This window comes from Bombina bombina, chromosome 2 (assembly GCF_027579735.1).
Source record: "Bombina bombina isolate aBomBom1 chromosome 2, aBomBom1.pri, whole genome shotgun sequence".
Taxonomy (NCBI): domain Eukaryota; kingdom Metazoa; phylum Chordata; class Amphibia; order Anura; family Bombinatoridae; genus Bombina; species Bombina bombina.
The window spans coordinates 1,064,458,247-1,064,476,188 of NC_069500.1; positions in this window are offsets into that span (position 1 = coordinate 1,064,458,247).

Sequence of the window (17,942 nt, forward strand, 5' to 3'; positions counted from 1 at the left end):
CCATCTTCTCCTCCTCAGCCATCCTCAGCCATCTTCTCCTCCTCAGCCATCTTCTCCTCCTCAGCCATCTTCTCCTCCTCACCTTGGTCGTCCCAGTACTCTTCCTTCCACTCTTCCCACAACATCTCCAAGGAGAACTCGTCAGAGTCGGCAGTTGCCCCTCCCAGAGCCTCAGCCCCGTGGGAAGAGGGGAAGGAAGAGGAAGTAAGTATTTGTTTTCATGTTTAATGTTTTTTTTATTTAATGTGTAATGGATAGGTATGTGATGATGTGGTTTTCATACACTTGTGGACCACACTCTGTATATAATCTACTTCTATGGGACCGGGTCCATAGAGGCAGATTGTTTGCAGAGTGTGGGTTATAAGTGTGTGAAAACCACATCATCACATACCTATCCTTGTTCATGATATTGATTGGTTTCTGTGATGTGATGTCCAAACTGTTTCCCGAATCGCAAACAAAATTACCATTACAATTATCCATGATGGCATATTACTGTTTGAATGCCAATAACACAGCTTAAAGGGACAGTCAGAAAAGTATTGATTACAAAGAAAACACTGTATTACGCATTATCAAGTTGGAAACAACAAAACATGGAGAAATACGTGTGACTTATGTGCTTACCCTTGTATCTATGACTATGAAAAATGAACACTTATTTGTTGTTCTGACATAACAACATTTTAGATATCAATGATCAATACATGGTAAATAATATGCTGTATGAGCACAAGGTTTAACATATACAAATGCTATCCAAATGCCCTCTAGTGGTCAAATTGTATAATGATTACATGCACTCTTCAAGCTCTAAGAAATGAGCACACAAACCTCATAGGTTTATCTAGCAAATTATAATAAACACAGACAAATGATTAATTGGTGAGAAACCTTTGATATCATTGATATTACAAAATTGACTTTTAGAATAATGAAAAACATTATTTGTTTTCTAAACTGTCCCTTTAACAAAATTACATATGCTAACATATATTTGAAGATTGTTGGTATATCTACATGTACTTGTTCAAACAATAAATATTGAAATCAGATTTATATTGACGTGTTAAATAAAGTCTATTTTCTTAAAGACATTATTGTGTTCATTTATTTTCAGAAAGACATTTGTTTTAACAATGAATATGGTTTAAAGTCCTTTTAGGAGTGGGGGGTGAAAATATGCTAACAATAATATATTTGGAGATTTACCAATGTGGAGCTCATACATGATACAAAAATAAACATTTGCATTAAAGGGACAGTATACTATATTTTTAACTGAACTGTATGTAATAGACACTACTAGAAACAACAAGATTAACATATACTGATATCAATATTACAAAGCTTTAAACACTTTCAAAGAAAATAGGGTTATCTCTATTGAAAATATAGATGAACCCCCATTACAACCGTAAAACAAGACAATACCCCATCATTAAGATATGAAAAGACCCTTTACACAAACAGGAGAAAGCTGGAGATGGTACTCACATGAAACTCAGAGGCCTGGCGAGGAGTCAGAAAATTACTTACATTTTCTTTGAACAGAAGCAAAATGAAACGTGTATTTGTTAAACAATGGACTATCTAACTAGAGACAAAATAAAAAGTTTTGATTTATAATGTGAGTGTCTAATGAACCTTTAATAGAATATACAATGAAATTACATTTAGAAGAAGTCGCCATCATATATTTAGCATATGATAAAGATAAATGCATATTGATTACTTGATTCTAACACAATAGCGCATATTTATGAATTAGATATCTTTAACATTAAACACAACAGTCATTTTACATAAAAAGGAACATATTGTTGAAAAACTTATTAAACAACATGGACTATAGAGATTTGCACTTGCCTCGAAATATCTTATGCATGAAAACATTTTGCTTTCGTTCGTTTATTCAACCAGACATCCAGCAAAAGAGAATGTGGTGGTCTTTATCAGCTATGGGTCAACAATGTAACATGATGCAAACAATCCATATTCGCAATGTTTTTAAACTTGGCTTCATTCACAAACGTGTTTAACGTGCACAAACAAATATTGCGGGACTACGTAATACAATCAGACGTTTTTTTACCTTTGCATGTGACGTCTTAATTAACATGGCGCTTCCTTGATCACGTAAGAATGCAATCCAATAAAAGGCACATTCCTGATCACGTAAGAACGAGAAAAAAAAAAGGCGCATCCTTGATCACGTAAAAACGCCATCCAATAAAAGGTGCATCCTTGATCGCGTAAAAACGCCATCCAATAAAAGGTGCATCCTTGATCGCGTAAAAACGCCATACAATAAAAGGCGCATCCTTGATCGCGTAAAAACGCCATACAATAAAAGGTGCATCCTTGATTGCGTAAAAACGTCAGTCAATACAAGGAATCATTGGACAGCCTGGCAGGTGACGTCTTAAGCAACATGGCGCATCCGCGATCGCAGAAAAACCGCAGCCAATACAAGGACTCAGTTGACAGCTTGGCATATCACTAAGAAACGTATTTATATTTTTGAAACTAGTATGTGTCTAGATTGATATCTAGGAATGTCACAAAATCATGATTCATCTTTTCGGACTTGACTGTCCCTTTAACTATAGCTATGGTGTATATCTTTAACATTTAAAAGATACACATGAGAAATACATATGCCATTGATGTTTTAAGATATGTTTAGATTGTTTGGGAATAACAATAATGACACATGTATTGATCAAACGGGTCATTTATTCAAGTTGAAATATGGTCAGACTCCCTATAGCCATATATGGGAGGAGAAGTATTTTTTTAAAATATTTTGAAAAACATATTCCTCATATAAAATATGCGCATTACACACAGAGATTGATTTGGTTACACTTTTACAATATACATGTGCTGTCAACATTACAATAAGATTGTTTATTATTAAGATTATATGTCCTTGTTCATGTAACTTAAAGGGACATGATTATTATTTATAAAAAGAGGATACACAGAGACAATACTATTTCAATAAAATGAACCCTTTACAGGGATTATATCATTGTATCAATCCTCAGATCATTTGTTAAAGGTGCATCAATTCATGCAGAGTTTATAAATACACACATGGATGTGAAATTTGAAATATACATATATAACAATCTTTATATACATATATAAAACAATTACTATGCTAATCATAATCATACAATGATAAAGATTTTAGATAACAATATAAAGACAAAAATAATAATTACATTGGAGATGTTAATCTTAAAGTCATTTAGAATTGTATTACATATATGATTCAGGAAATAACATTATTTTGGGTATGTCCCTTTAAGGATCAACCAGATAAAATAGAGATTTCAATCAATGACATGAATAAGGAGGACAAAGAATCGTGCAATGACATGTCTTTTATTAGTATGTCAGAAAACAACAACGTTTATAAATAATATGGTAAAGATCAGGAAAATGTAGACATATGAAAAGGTAACAGAGTGCATCACAGTCCATGAAGAGAGTTGCCAAGGGCCACCATAGCCCCATTGTAGATATATGACAAGGTAACAGAGTGCATCACAGTCCATGAAGAGAGTTGCCAAGGGCCACCATAGCCCCATTGTAGATATATGACAAGGTAACAGAGTGCATCACAGTCCATGAAGAGAGTTGCCAAGGGCCAGCATAGCCCCATTTGAGCCATATGATAAGGTAACAGAGTGCATCACAGTCCATGAAGAGAGTTGCCAAGGGCCAGCATAGCCCCATTTGAGCCATATGACAAGGTAACAGAGTGCATCACAGTCCATGAAGAGAGTTGCCAAGGGCCAGCATAGCCCCATTGGAGACATATGACAAGGACACAGAGTGCATCACAGTCCATGAAGAGAGTTGCCAAGGGCCAGCATAGCCCCATTTGAGCCATATGACAAGGTAACAGAGTGCATCACAGTCCATGAAGAGAGTTGCCAAGGGCCAGCATAGCCCCATTTGAGCCATATGACAAGGTAACAGAGTGCATCACAGTCCATGAAGAGAGTTGCCAAGGGCCAGCATAGCCCCATTTGAGCCATATGACAAGGTAACAGAGTGCATCACAGTCCATGAAGAGAGTTGCCAAGGGCCAGCATAACCCCATTTGAGCCATATGACAAGGTAACAGAGTGCATCTTAGTCCATGAAGAGAGTTGCCAAGGGCCAGCATAGCCCCATTTGAGCCATATAACAAGGTAAAAGAGTGCAACAGGCACAACAATAAACTTAAATAAAGGCCAAATGGCAACAATAACAAAAACATCAACATGTGGACGGAGGATTCTTATCTGCGACCTTGGAGCATCTCCAGATCCTCCACTTACTGGTCATCCTCTTCATCGTCCTGTGCATGTCCAGCTCCAGATTCAGGCCTTGAATTTAATAGCATGATTTGCCGCAGAGTCAAATCCTGAACCCGGAGCTGGGCCTGCATGGTGTCGTTCATCCCTCTCAGGACAGCTGTGTTCCTCAACACGGCCTGCTCTACTCGTGCTATACCTTCTAGCATGAGCCATGCTGAGTCACAGCCTAAAATAAAGAATAAATCAAATATTAAGGATAATTACACAACAGAAGAAAAAATAAGCAAAGATACATTGTCATCATAAAGACAAATCATTCTTTACATCAATTTGTTAAAATTGATTCTTTACACATTAAATATGTTATTCAGACAGACCGAAATCATTAAAGGGACAGTTTACTCAAACATGTTGTCCCCTTTAATTTGTTTTCGATGATCCACTTATACAGCTTGAGTGTATGTAATCTTGTTAAAGGATTTACATTGTACTTACATTAGCAATTTAAATATTTAAATTATACTGTGGTAGGCACACCTATCCTTAAACATTTTGGCGTTGAGGACAAGCTGTGTAAACATATCAACCTGAAGAAATTACATTCCCACTGGGTTAGACAAGAGATAATGTATCAACATTTGTGCATAAATTGTTGGATCCAAGTAGTGGTGATTGGTATATGTAGTGATATCAAATTAAAGGGACACTGAACCTAAATATTTAATTGTTGACTGATTCAGATAGAGCATGACATTACAAATATTAAACAATTACACATATTCTTTAAATGTTTGAATTCTCTAGCTAGATTTGGAATGCAAGAATGTAGGTTTATAGGGCAGGCCATATTTGTTTATCAACTTTGGTTGTCCCTGCTGGTTGATGGATACATTCATCCAACAATAAAGAAATGTTGTCCACAATTATTTTCTATTAAAAATTAATTATAGGCATGTCTTTGTTTCAATAAAGATAGCAAGAGAATGAAGAATAATTGATAAGAGTAGTAAATTATATATTTGATTAACATTGCATGCTCTATTTGAATCACAATAGAAACAATTTGCCTTCAGTGTACCTTTAAGTATCTTATAATGTGGATTTAGAATGATACTTACAGCTGTGCCTGGGAAGGACAATCTGACACCCAGGACAATGAAGGTTGAGACAGGGGGGAGGGATGGGATTGTATTGGGGAGGGATGGGATTGGGTTGTGGAGGGATGAGCTGCTGCTCCGGGGTAGGCCGTACAGCTGGGGAGTGGTGACTTGGGGTCTGGGCAGCTGTACGGCCCATAATACGGGGAGAGTGGTGAAGGGGGACGAAGGGCCGTTTTTTAGGAGGGACATGAAAGGACAAATGGGAAGGGCCGGCAGGGGTCGGGGCCTGGGCAGGAGTCTGGGCAGGGGTCTGGGCCTGGGCAGGAGTCTGGGCAGGGCTCTGGGCCTGGGCAGGGGTCTGGGCCTGGGCAGGGGTCTGGGACTGGGCAGGGGCGGAAAACAGATGACCAGAGGTGGAGGATCCATCTGAAATAAATAATACAAATATATTACCATCTCATACATCATTAAATCAAATCAACGCATTTAAAATTGATTATGTTTTCAATATACTTAGAAGTGTGTTTGAATTTCTAATCAATTATGAAATTAGGATATGGTATGCATATAGGCACTCAGATGAATATCAATGACTGTCTGTACAATTATAACATTATTATTGTGTTTTGGCCTGGAATATGCATGTGACATAATGATGGCATGAATTATAAATGTTTTTTTTAAAAAAAAAAACATCCAAGCATATTTTCATGCTGCCTGATATAGAAAGGGGGCAGTAGTGTATTTGAACAGACAAATAATATTCCTTTTTAAAGTGCAAAAGCTGTAGACTTTGAATGTCTTCAATAAAATGATTTCCAATAAAGCAACATGTTGGAAACATGATAGATATATTTCACATACCATCAGACTCCAATGCAGCCTCTTCCTCCTCCGTCACACATGTTATATCAATCTCTGTAAAACATAACATGTTGTGTACACGTTAAGATCACATATTATAACATATGTTACTGTTGATCAAAGACACACATCAATGTTGTATTAAAGATATACACACCCAAAGTTATGATTTACATCATTTTGATGGAGCATACAAATGACATTAGATTTGTTATTCTCAATTATTCAGATTTTCGATGTATTGTTTGTATTAATTTTAAAATCATAAAAGCATAGTACATAGAACATTTAAGATTTCTCATGTGTGTATCACTTGATGACTGTTGTCAAAAATGAACATGGAAACAAACATATGCTATACATCTTCTGAATAACAAAGGTGTAGACTAAGACCTAGATTTGGAGTTTGGCGGTAGCCGTGAAAACCAGCGTTAGAGGCTCCTAACGCTGGTTTTAGGCTACCGCCGGTATTTGGAGTCACTCAAAATAGGGTCTAACGCTCACTTTTCAGCCGCGACTTTTCCATACCGCAGATCCCCTTACGTCAATTGCGTATCCTATCTTTTCAATGGGATCTTTCTAACTCCGGTATTTAGAGTCGTTTCTGAAGTGAGCGTTAGACATCTAACGACAAAACTCCAGCCGCAGGAAAAAAGTCAGTAGTTAAGAGCTTTCTGGGCTAACGCCGGTTTCTAAAGCTCTTAACTACTGTACTCTAAAGTACACTAACACCCATAAACTACCTATGTACCCCTAAACCGAGGTCCCCCCACATCGCCGACACTTGAATAAATTTTTTTAACCCCTAATCTGCCGACCGCCACCTACGTTATCCTTATGTACCCCTAATCTGCCCCTAATCCGCTCCCCCTAACACCGCCGACCCCTGTATTATATTTATTAACCCCTAATCTGCCCCCCACAACGTCGCCGCCACCTGCCTACAATAATTAACCCCTAATCTGCCAACCGCAAAGCGCCGCCACCTACGTTATACTTATGCTGCCCCTAACACAGCCGACCCCTATATTATATTTATTAACCCCTAATCTGCCCCCCTCAACGTCGCCTCCACCTGCCTACACTTATTAACCCCTAATCTGCCGAGCGGACCTGAGCGCTACTATAATAAAGTTATTAACCCCTAATCCACCTCACTAACCCTATAATAAATAGTATTAACCCCTAATCTGCCCTCCCTAACATCGCCGACACCTAACTTCAATTATTAACCCCTAATCTGCTGACTGGAGGTCACCGCTACTCTAATAAATGTATTAACCCCTAAAGCTAAGTCTAACCCTAACACTAACACCCCCCTAAATTAAATATAATTTACATCTAACGAAATTAATTAACTCTTATTAAATAAATTATTCCTATTTAAAGATAAATACTTACCTGTAAAATAAATCCTAATATAGCTACAATATAAATTATAATTATATTATAGCTATTTTAGGATTAATATTTATTTTACAGGTAACTTTGTATTTATTTTAACCAGGTACAATAGCTATTAAATAGTTAAGAACTATTTAATAGCTAAAATAGTTAAAATAATTACAAAATTACCTCTAAAATAAATACTAACCTAAGTTACAATTAAACCTAACACTACACTATCAATAAATTAATTAAATAAACTACCTACAATTACCTACAATTAACCTAACACTACACTATCAATAAATTAATTAAATACAATTCCTACAAATAAATACAATTAAATAAACTAGCTAAAGTACAAAAAATAAAAAAGAACTAAGTTACAAAAAATAAAAAAAATATTTACAAACATAAGAAAAATATTACAGCAATTTTAAACTAATTACACCTACTCTAAGCCCCCTAATAAAACAACAAAGCCTCCCAACAACAAGTTCAATCCGATTGGCTGATCCAATCAGCCAATCAGATTGAGCTCGCATTCTATTGGCTGATCGGAACAGCCAATAGAATGTGAGCTCAATCTGATTGGCTGATTGGATCAGCCAATCGGATTGAACTTGATTCTGATTGGCTGATTCCATCAGCCAATCAGAATATTCCTACCTTAATTCCGATTGGCTGATAGAATCCTATCAGCCAATCGGAATTCGAGGGACGCCATCTTGGATGACGTCCCTTAAAGGAACCGTCATTCTTCAGTTGGACGTCGCCGGAAGAAGATGGGTCCGCGGTGGAGGTCTTCAGGATGGAGCCGGTCGTCATCGGATGAAGATAGAAGATGCTGCTTGGATCAAGATGGTTGCCGGTCCGGATCGCCTCTTCTTCCCGGATAGGATGAAGACTTTGGACCCTATTCTGGACTTCTTCAGTGGATGTCTAGCCCCCGCTTGGGTTGGATGAAGATATCGGAGCCAGGACCGATCGGTGATACCCGGTGAGTTGAAGACAAGGTAGGAAGATCTTCAGGGGCTTAGTGTTAGGTTTATTTAAGGGGGGTTTGGGTTAGATTAGGGGTATGTGGGTGGTGGGTTGTAATGTTGGGGGGGTATTGTATGTTTTTTTTACAGGCAAAAGAGCTGAACTTCTTGGGGCATGCCCCGCAAAGGGCCCTGTTCAGGGCTGGTAAGGTAAAAGAGCTTTTAACTTTAGTAATTAGAATAGGGTAGGGCATTTTTTATTTTGGGGGGCTTTGTTGTTTTATTAGGGGGCTTAGAGTAGGTGTAATTAGTTTAAAATTGTTGTAATATTTTTCTTATGTTTGTAAATATTTTTTTATTTTTTGTAACTTAGTTCTTTTTTATTTTTTGTACTTTAGTTAGTTTATTTAATTGTATTTATTTGTAGGAATTGTATTTAATTAATTTATTGATAGTGTAGTGTTAGGTTAATTGTAGGTAATTGTAGGTAGTTTATTTAATTAATTTATTGATAGTGTAGTGTTAGGTTTAATTGTAACTTAGGTTAGTATTTATTTTACAGGTAATTTTGTAATTATTTTAACTATTTTAGCTATTAAATAGTTCTTAACTATTTAATAGCTATTGTACCTGGTTAAAATAAATACAAAGTTACCTGTAAAATAAATATAAATCCTAAAATAGCTATAATATAATTATAATTTACATTGTAGCTATATTAGGATTTATTTTACAGGTAAGTATTTATCTTTAAATAGGAATAATTTATTTAATAAGAGTTAATTAATTTCGTTAGATGTAAATTATATTTAATTTAGGGGGGGTGTTAGTGTTAGGGTTAGACTTAGCTTTAGGGGTTAATACATTTATTAGAATAGCGGTGAGCTCCGGTCGGCAGATTAGGGGTTAATAAGTGTAGGCAGGTGGAGGCGACGTTGTGGGGGGCAGATTAGGGGTTAATAAATATAATACAGGGGTCGGCGGTGTTAGGGGCAGCAGATTAGGGGTACATAAGGATAATGTAAGTAGCGGCGGTTTACGGAGCGGCAGATTAGGGGTTAAAAATAAAATGCAGGTGTCAGCGATAGCGGGGGGCGGCAGATTAGGGGTTAATAAGTGTAAGGTTAGGGGTGTTTAGACTTGGGGTACATGTTAGAGTGTTAGGTGCAGACGTAGGAAGTGTTTCCCCATAGCAAACAATGGGGCTGCGTTAAGAGCTGAACGCGGCTTTTTTGCAGGTGTTAGTTTTTTTTCAGCTCAAACAGCCCCATTGTTTCCTATGGGGGAATCGTGCACAAGCACATTTTTTAGGCTGGCCGCGTCCGTAAGCAACTCTGGTATTGAGAGTTGAAGCTGCGTTAAAAATGCTCTACGCTCCTTTTTTGGAGCCTAACGCAGCCTTTATGTGGACTCTCAATACCAGAGTTATTTTTATGGTGCGGCCAGAAAAAAGCCGGCGTTAGTTTTTCGGGTCGTTACCGACAAAACTCCAAATCTAGCGGTGTGAAAGTTTTAATTATTCGTCTTTCAATATTCAAAGAAAATTAATATATAATCAGAGGAGTAAATTATATGTTTGTTTCAAATGTTATGCTTCATCAGAATCATGCTCATAATATTGATTACCAATACTCCTTCAATGACATATAAATGAGTCAATGGACTTACCAGAATACCGCAAAGGCGTCTCTGTGTCAGTGCTGGATTCCTCTGGGCTCCCCACACCAACTCTCTCTATGAATGATATAGATATATATTAGTGAACACATTTGGGATAGCACTAAATCACATCTGTAGCGAATTTTAAGAATAATCAACTTGAAAATGAGAAGAATAGAGCAGTCATTAAACAAAAAAATGCTTGATTGAATCAAGGGGATTCTGTTAAAAATGATGTATTGAACATATGTTTAATTTCTGACTATATTAGACATCAAACTCATCTCATACGATGCTATTGCATATCTAAATATACCCATTGATCAATGTTCTTAAAAGAATACACACAAACCACATTTTGAATAACAGCTGTTGACAAACATAAACAAAGACATGTGGCACATCGAGCCATTTGTGCAATGTACAGTAATCTTGTTTAGGACACAACACATATTGATCACAATACAAAACCAAATGGATTAGTACAAATATGTAATCATGGTGCTGTTAGAATATGCTGATATCTATAAAGTAACTCCAACAGTGAATATGTGAATTATATATCAATATTGTCTAATCCAAAGAATGTAAAGATGAATGAATCTATTGTTTATTAAAGGGACACTGACATGATTTATTTCAATCATTTATTTCACTGTTCAAACTGTTCAAAATAATTTAACATTTACTCCTATTATAATTTGAATGTTGCTACATTTTAATTTTAAAGGCAGATAAGCAATATTGGATTCAATAAATATTGTTTGTTGAAGGTATCCACCAATCATCAATCAAAACCCAGGTTGGTTTTAACCCCTAATCTGCCGACCGCCACCTACGTTATCCTTATGTACCCCTAATCTGCCCCTAATCCGCTCCCCCTAACACCGCCGACCCCTGTATTATATTTATTAACCCCTAATCTGCCCCCCACAACGTCGCCGCCACCTGCCTACAATAATTAACCCCTAATCTGCCAACCGCAAAGCACCGCCACCTACGTTATACTTATGCTGCCCCTAACACAGCCGACCCCTATATTATATTTATTAACCCCTAATCTGCCCCCCTCAACGTCGCCTCCACCTGCCTACACTTATTAACCCCTAATCTGCCGAGCGGACCTGAGCGCTACTATAATAAAGTTATTATCCCCTAATCCACCTCACTAACCCTATAATAAATAGTATTAACCCCTAATCTGCCCTCCCTAACATCGCCGACACCTAACTTCAATTATTAACCCCTAATCTGCTGACTGGAGGTCACCGCTACTCTAATAAATGTATTAACCCCTAAAGCTAAGTCTAACCCTAACACTAACACCCCCTAAATTAAATATAATTTACATCTAACGAAATTAATTAACTCTTATTAAATAAATTATTCCTATTTAAAGATAAATACTTACCTGTAAAATAAATCCTAATATAGCTACAATATAAATTATAATTATATTATAGCTATTTTAGGATTAATATTTATTTTACAGGTAACTTTGTATTTATTTTAACCAGGTACAATAGCTATTAAATAGTTAAGAACTATTTAATAGCTAAAATAGTTAAAATAATTACAAAATTACCTGTAAAATAAATACTAACCTAAGTTACAATTAAACCTAACACTACACTATCAATAAATTAATTAAATAAACTACCTACAATTACCTACAATTAACCTAACACTACACTATCAATAAATTAATTAAATACAATTCCTACAAATAAATACAATTAAATAAACTAGCTAAAGTACAAAAAATAAAAAAGAACTAAGTTACAAAAAATAAAAAAAATATTTACAAACATAAGAAAAATATTACAGCAATTTTAAACTAATTACACCTACTCTAAGCCCCCTAATAAAACAACAAAGCCTCCCAACAACAAGTTCAATCCGATTGGCTGATCCAATCAGCCAATCAGATTGAGCTCGCATTCTATTGGCTGATCGGAACAGCCAATAGAATGTGAGCTCAATCTGATTGGCTGATTGGATCAGCCAATCGGATTGAACTTGATTCTGATTGGCTGATTCCATCAGCCAATCAGAATATTCCTACCTTAATTCCGATTGGCTGATAGAATCCTATCAGCCAATCGGAATTCGAGGGACGCCATCTTGGATGACGTCCCTTAAAGGAACCATCATTCTTCAGTTGGACGTCGCCGGAAGAAGATGGGTCCGCGGTGGAGGTCTTCAGGATGGAGCCGGTCGTCATCGGATGAAGATAGAAGATGCCGCTTGGATCAAGATGGTTGCCGGTCCGGATCGCCTCTTCTTCCCGGATAGGATGAAGACTTTGGACCCTATTCTGGACTTCTTCAGTGGATGTCTAGCCCCCGCTTGGGTTGGATGAAGATATCGGAGCCAGGACCGATCGGTGATACCCGGTGAGTTGAAGACAAGGTAGGAAGATCTTCAGGGGCTTAGTGTTAGGTTTATTTAAGGGGGGTTTGGGTTAGATTAGGGGTATGTGGGTGGTGGGTTGTAATGTTGGGGGGGGTATTGTATGTTTTTTTTACAGGCAAAAGAGCTGAACTTCTTGGGGCATGCCCCGCAAAGGGCCCTGTTCAGGGCTGGTAAGGTAAAAGAGCTTTTAACTTTAGTAATTAGAATAGGGTAGGGCATTTTTTATTTTGGGGGGCTTTGTTGTTTTATTAGGGGGCTTAGAGTAGGTGTAATTAGTTTAAAATTGTTGTAATATTTTTCTTATGTTTGTAAATATTTTTTTATTTTTTGTAACTTAGTTCTTTTTTATTTTTTGTACTTTAGTTAGTTTATTTAATTGTATTTATTTGTAGGAATTGTATTTAATTAATTTATTGATAGTGTAGTGTTAGGTTAATTGTAGGTAATTCTAGGTAGTTTATTTAATTAATTTATTGATAGTGTAGTGTTAGGTTTAATTGTAACTTAGGTTAGTATTTATTTTACAGGTAATTTTGTAATTATTTTAACTATTTTAGCTATTAAATAGTTCTTAACTATTTAATAGCTATTGTACCTGGTTAAAATAAATACAAAGTTACCTGTAAAATAAATATAAATCCTAAAATAGCTATAATATAATTATAATTTACATTGTAGCTATATTAGGATTTATTTTACAGGTAAGTATTTATCTTTAAATAGGAATAATTTATTTAATAAGAGTTAATTAATTTCGTTAGATGTAAATTATATTTAATTTAGGGGGGGGTGTTAGTGTTAGGGTTAGACTTAGCTTTAGGGGTTAATACATTTATTAGAATAGCGGTGAGCTCCGGTCGGCAGATTAGGGGTTAATAAGTGTAGGCAGGTGGAGGCGACGTTGTGGGGGGCAGATTAGGGGTTAATAAATATAATACAGGGGTCGGCGGTGTTAGGGGCAGCAGATTAGGGGTACATAAGGATAATGTAAGTAGCGGCGGTTTACGGAGAGGCAGATTAGGGGTTAAAAATAAAATGCAGGTGTCAGCGATAGCGGGGGGCGGCAGATTAGGGGTTAATAAGTGTAAGGTTAGGGGTGTTTAGACTTGGGGTACATGTTAGAGTGTTAGGTGCAGACGTAGGAAGTGTTTCCCCATAGCAAACAATGGGGCTGCGTTAAGAGCTGAACGCGGCTTTTTTGCAGGTGTTAGTTTTTTTTCAGCTCAAACAGCCCCATTGTTTCCTATGGGGGAATCGTGCACAAGCACGTTTTTTAGGCTGGCCGCGTCCGTAAGCAACTCTGGTATTGAGAGTTGAAGCTGCGTTAAAAATGCTCTACGCTCCTTTTTTGGAGCCTAACGCAGCCTTTATGTGGACTCTCAATACCAGAGTTATTTTTATGGTGCGGCCAGAAAAAAGCCGGCGTTAGTTTTTCGGGTCGTTACCGACAAAACTCCAAATCTAGCGGTGTGAAAGTTTTAATTATTCGTCTTTCAATATTCAAAGAAAATTAATATATAATCAGAGGAGTAAATTATATGTTTGTTTCAAATGTTATGCTTCATCAGAATCATGCTCATAATATTGATTACCAATACTCCTTCAATGACATATAAATGAGTCAATGGACTTACCAGAAGACCGCAAAGGCGTCTCTGTGTCAGTGCTGGATTCCTCTGGGCTCCCCACACCAACTCTCTCTATGAATGATATAGATATATATTAGTGAACACATTTGGGATAGCACTAAATCACATCTGTAGCGAATTTTAAGAATAATCAACTTGAAAATGAGAAGAATAGAGCAGTCATTAAACAAAAAAATGCTTGATTGAATCAAGGGGATTCTGTTAAAAATGATGTATTGAACATATGTTTAATTTCTGACTATATTAGACATCAAACTCATCTCATACGATGCTATTGCATATCTAAATATACCCATTGATCAATGTTCTTAAAAGAATACACACAAACCACATTTTGAATAACAGCTGTTGACAAACATAAACAAAGACATGTGGCACATCGAGCCATTTGTGCAATGTACAGTAATCTTGTTTAGGACACAACACATATTGATCACAATACAAAACCAAATGGATTAGTACAAATATGTAATCATGGTGCTGTTAGAGTATGCTGATATCTATAAAGTAACTCCAACAGTGAAAATGTGAATTATATATCAATATTGTCTAATCCAAAGAATGTAAAGATGAATGAATCTATTGTTTATTAAAGGGACACTGACATGATTTATTTCAATCATTTATTTCACTGTTCAAACTGTTCAAAATAATTTAACATTTACTCCTATTATAATTTGAATGTTGCTACATTTTAATTTTAAAGGCAGATAAGCAATATTGGATTCAATAAATATTGTTTGTTGAAGGTATCCACCAATCATCAATCAAAACCCAGGTTGGTTTTAACCCCTAATCTGCCGACCGTCACCTACGTTATCCTTATGTACCCCTAATCTGCCCCTAATCCGCTCCCCCTAACACCGCCGACCCCTGTATTATATTTATTAACCCCTAATCTGCCCCCCACAACGTCGCCGCCACCTGCCTACAATAATTAACCCCTAATCTGCCAACCGCAAAGCGCCGCCACCTACGTTATACTTATGCTGCCCCTAACACAGCCGACCCCTATATTATATTTATTAACCCCTAATCTGCCCCCCTCAACGTCGCCTCCACCTGCCTACACTTATTAACCCCTAATCTGCCGAGCGGACCTGAGCGCTACTATAATAAAGTTATTATCCCCTAATCCACCTCACTAACCCTATAATAAATAGTATTAACCCCTAATCTGCCCTCCCTAACATCGCCGACACCTAACTTCAATTATTAACCCCTAATCTGCTGACTGGAGGTCACCGCTACTCTAATAAATGTATTAACCCCTAAAGCTAAGTCTAACCCTAACACTAACACCCCCCTAAATTAAATATAATTTACATCTAACGAAATTAATTAACTCTTATTAAATAAATTATTCCTATTTAAAGATAAATACTTACCTGTAAAATAAATCCTAATATAGCTACAATATAAATTATAATTATATTATAGCTATTTTAGGATTAATATTTATTTTACAGGTAACTTTGTATTTATTTTAACCAGGTACAATAGCTATTAAATAGTTAAGAACTATTTAATAGCTAAAATAGTTAAAATAATTACAAAATTACCTGTAAAATAAATACTAACCTAAGTTACAATTAAACCTAACACTACACTATCAATAAATTAATTAAATAAACTACCTACAATTACCTACAATTAACCTAACACTACACTATCAATAAATTAATTAAATACAATTCCTACAAATAAATACAATTAAATAAACTAGCTAAAGTACAAAAAATAAAAAAGAACTAAGTTACAAAAAATAAAAAAAATATTTACAAACATAAGAAAAATATTACAGCAATTTTAAACTAATTACACCTACTCTAAGCCCCCTAATAAAACAACAAAGCCTCCCAACAACAAGTTCAATCCGATTGGCTGATCCAATCAGCCAATCAGATTGAGCTCGCATTCTATTGGCTGATCGGAACAGCCAATAGAATGTGAGCTCAATCTGATTGGCTGATTGGATCAGCCAATCGGATTGAACTTGATTCTGATTGGCTGATTCCATCAGCCAATCAGAATATTCCTACCTTAATTCCGATTGGCTGATAGAATCCTATCAGCCAATCGGAATTCGAGGGACGCCATCTTGGATGACGTCCCTTAAAGGAACCGTCATTCTTCAGTTGGACGTCGCCGGAAGAAGATGGGTCCGCGGTGGAGGTCTTCAGGATGGAGCCGGTCGTCATCGGATGAAGATAGAAGATGCTGCTTGGATCAAGATGGTTGCCGGTCCGGATCGCCTCTTCTTCCCGGATAGGATGAAGACTTTGGACCCTATTCTGGACTTCTTCAGTGGATGTCTAGCCCCCGCTTGGGTTGGATGAAGATATCGGAGCCAGGACCGATCGGTGATACCCGGTGAGTTGAAGACAAGGTAGGAAGATCTTCAGGGGCTTAGTGTTAGGTTTATTTAAGGGGGGTTTGGGTTAGATTAGGGGTATGTGGGTGGTGGGTTGTAATGTTGGGGGGGTATTGTATGTTTTTTTTACAGGCAAAAGAGCTGAACTTCTTGGGGCATGCCCCGCAAAGGGCCCTGTTCAGGGCTGGTAAGGTAAAAGAGCTTTTAACTTTAGTAATTAGAATAGGGTAGGGCATTTTTTATTTTGGGGGGCTTTGTTGTTTTATTAGGGGGCTTAGAGTAGGTGTAATTAGTTTAAAATTGTTGTAATATTTTTCTTATGTTTGTAAATATTTTTTTATTTTTTGTAACTTAGTTCTTTTTTATTTTTTGTACTTTAGTTAGTTTATTTAATTGTATTTATTTGTAGGAATTGTATTTAATTAATTTATTGATAGTGTAGTGTTAGGTTAATTGTAGGTAATTGTAGGTAGTTTATTTAATTAATTTATTGATAGTGTAGTGTTAGGTTTAATTGTAACTTAGGTTAGTATTTATTTTACAGGTAATTTTGTAATTATTTTAACTATTTTAGCTATTAAATAGTTCTTAACTATTTAATAGCTATTGTACCTGGTTAAAATAAATACAAAGTTACCTGTAAAATAAATATAAATCCTAAAATAGCTATAATATAATTATAATTTACATTGTAGCTATATTAGGATTTATTTTACAGGTAAGTATTTATCTTTAAATAGGAATAATTTATTTAATAAGAGTTAATTAATTTAGTTAGATGTAAATTATATTTAATTTAGGGGGGGTGTTAGTGTTAGGGTTAGACTTAGCTTTAGGGGTTAATACATTTATTAGAATAGCGGTGAGCTCCGGTCGGCAGATTAGGGGTTAATAAGTGTAGGCAGGTGGAGGCGACGTTGTGGGGGGCAGATTAGGGGTTAATAAATATAATACAGGGGTCGGCGGTGTTAGGGGCAGCAGATTAGGGGTACATAAGGATAATGTAAGTAGCGGCGGTTTACGGAGCGGCAGATTAGGGGTTAAAAATAAAATGCAGGTGTCAGCGATAGCGGGGGCGGCAGATTAGGGGTTAATAAGTGTAAGGTTAGGGGTGTTTAGACTTGGGGTACATGTTAGAGTGTTAGGTGCAGACGTAGGAAGTGTTTCCCCATAGCAAACAATGGGGCTGC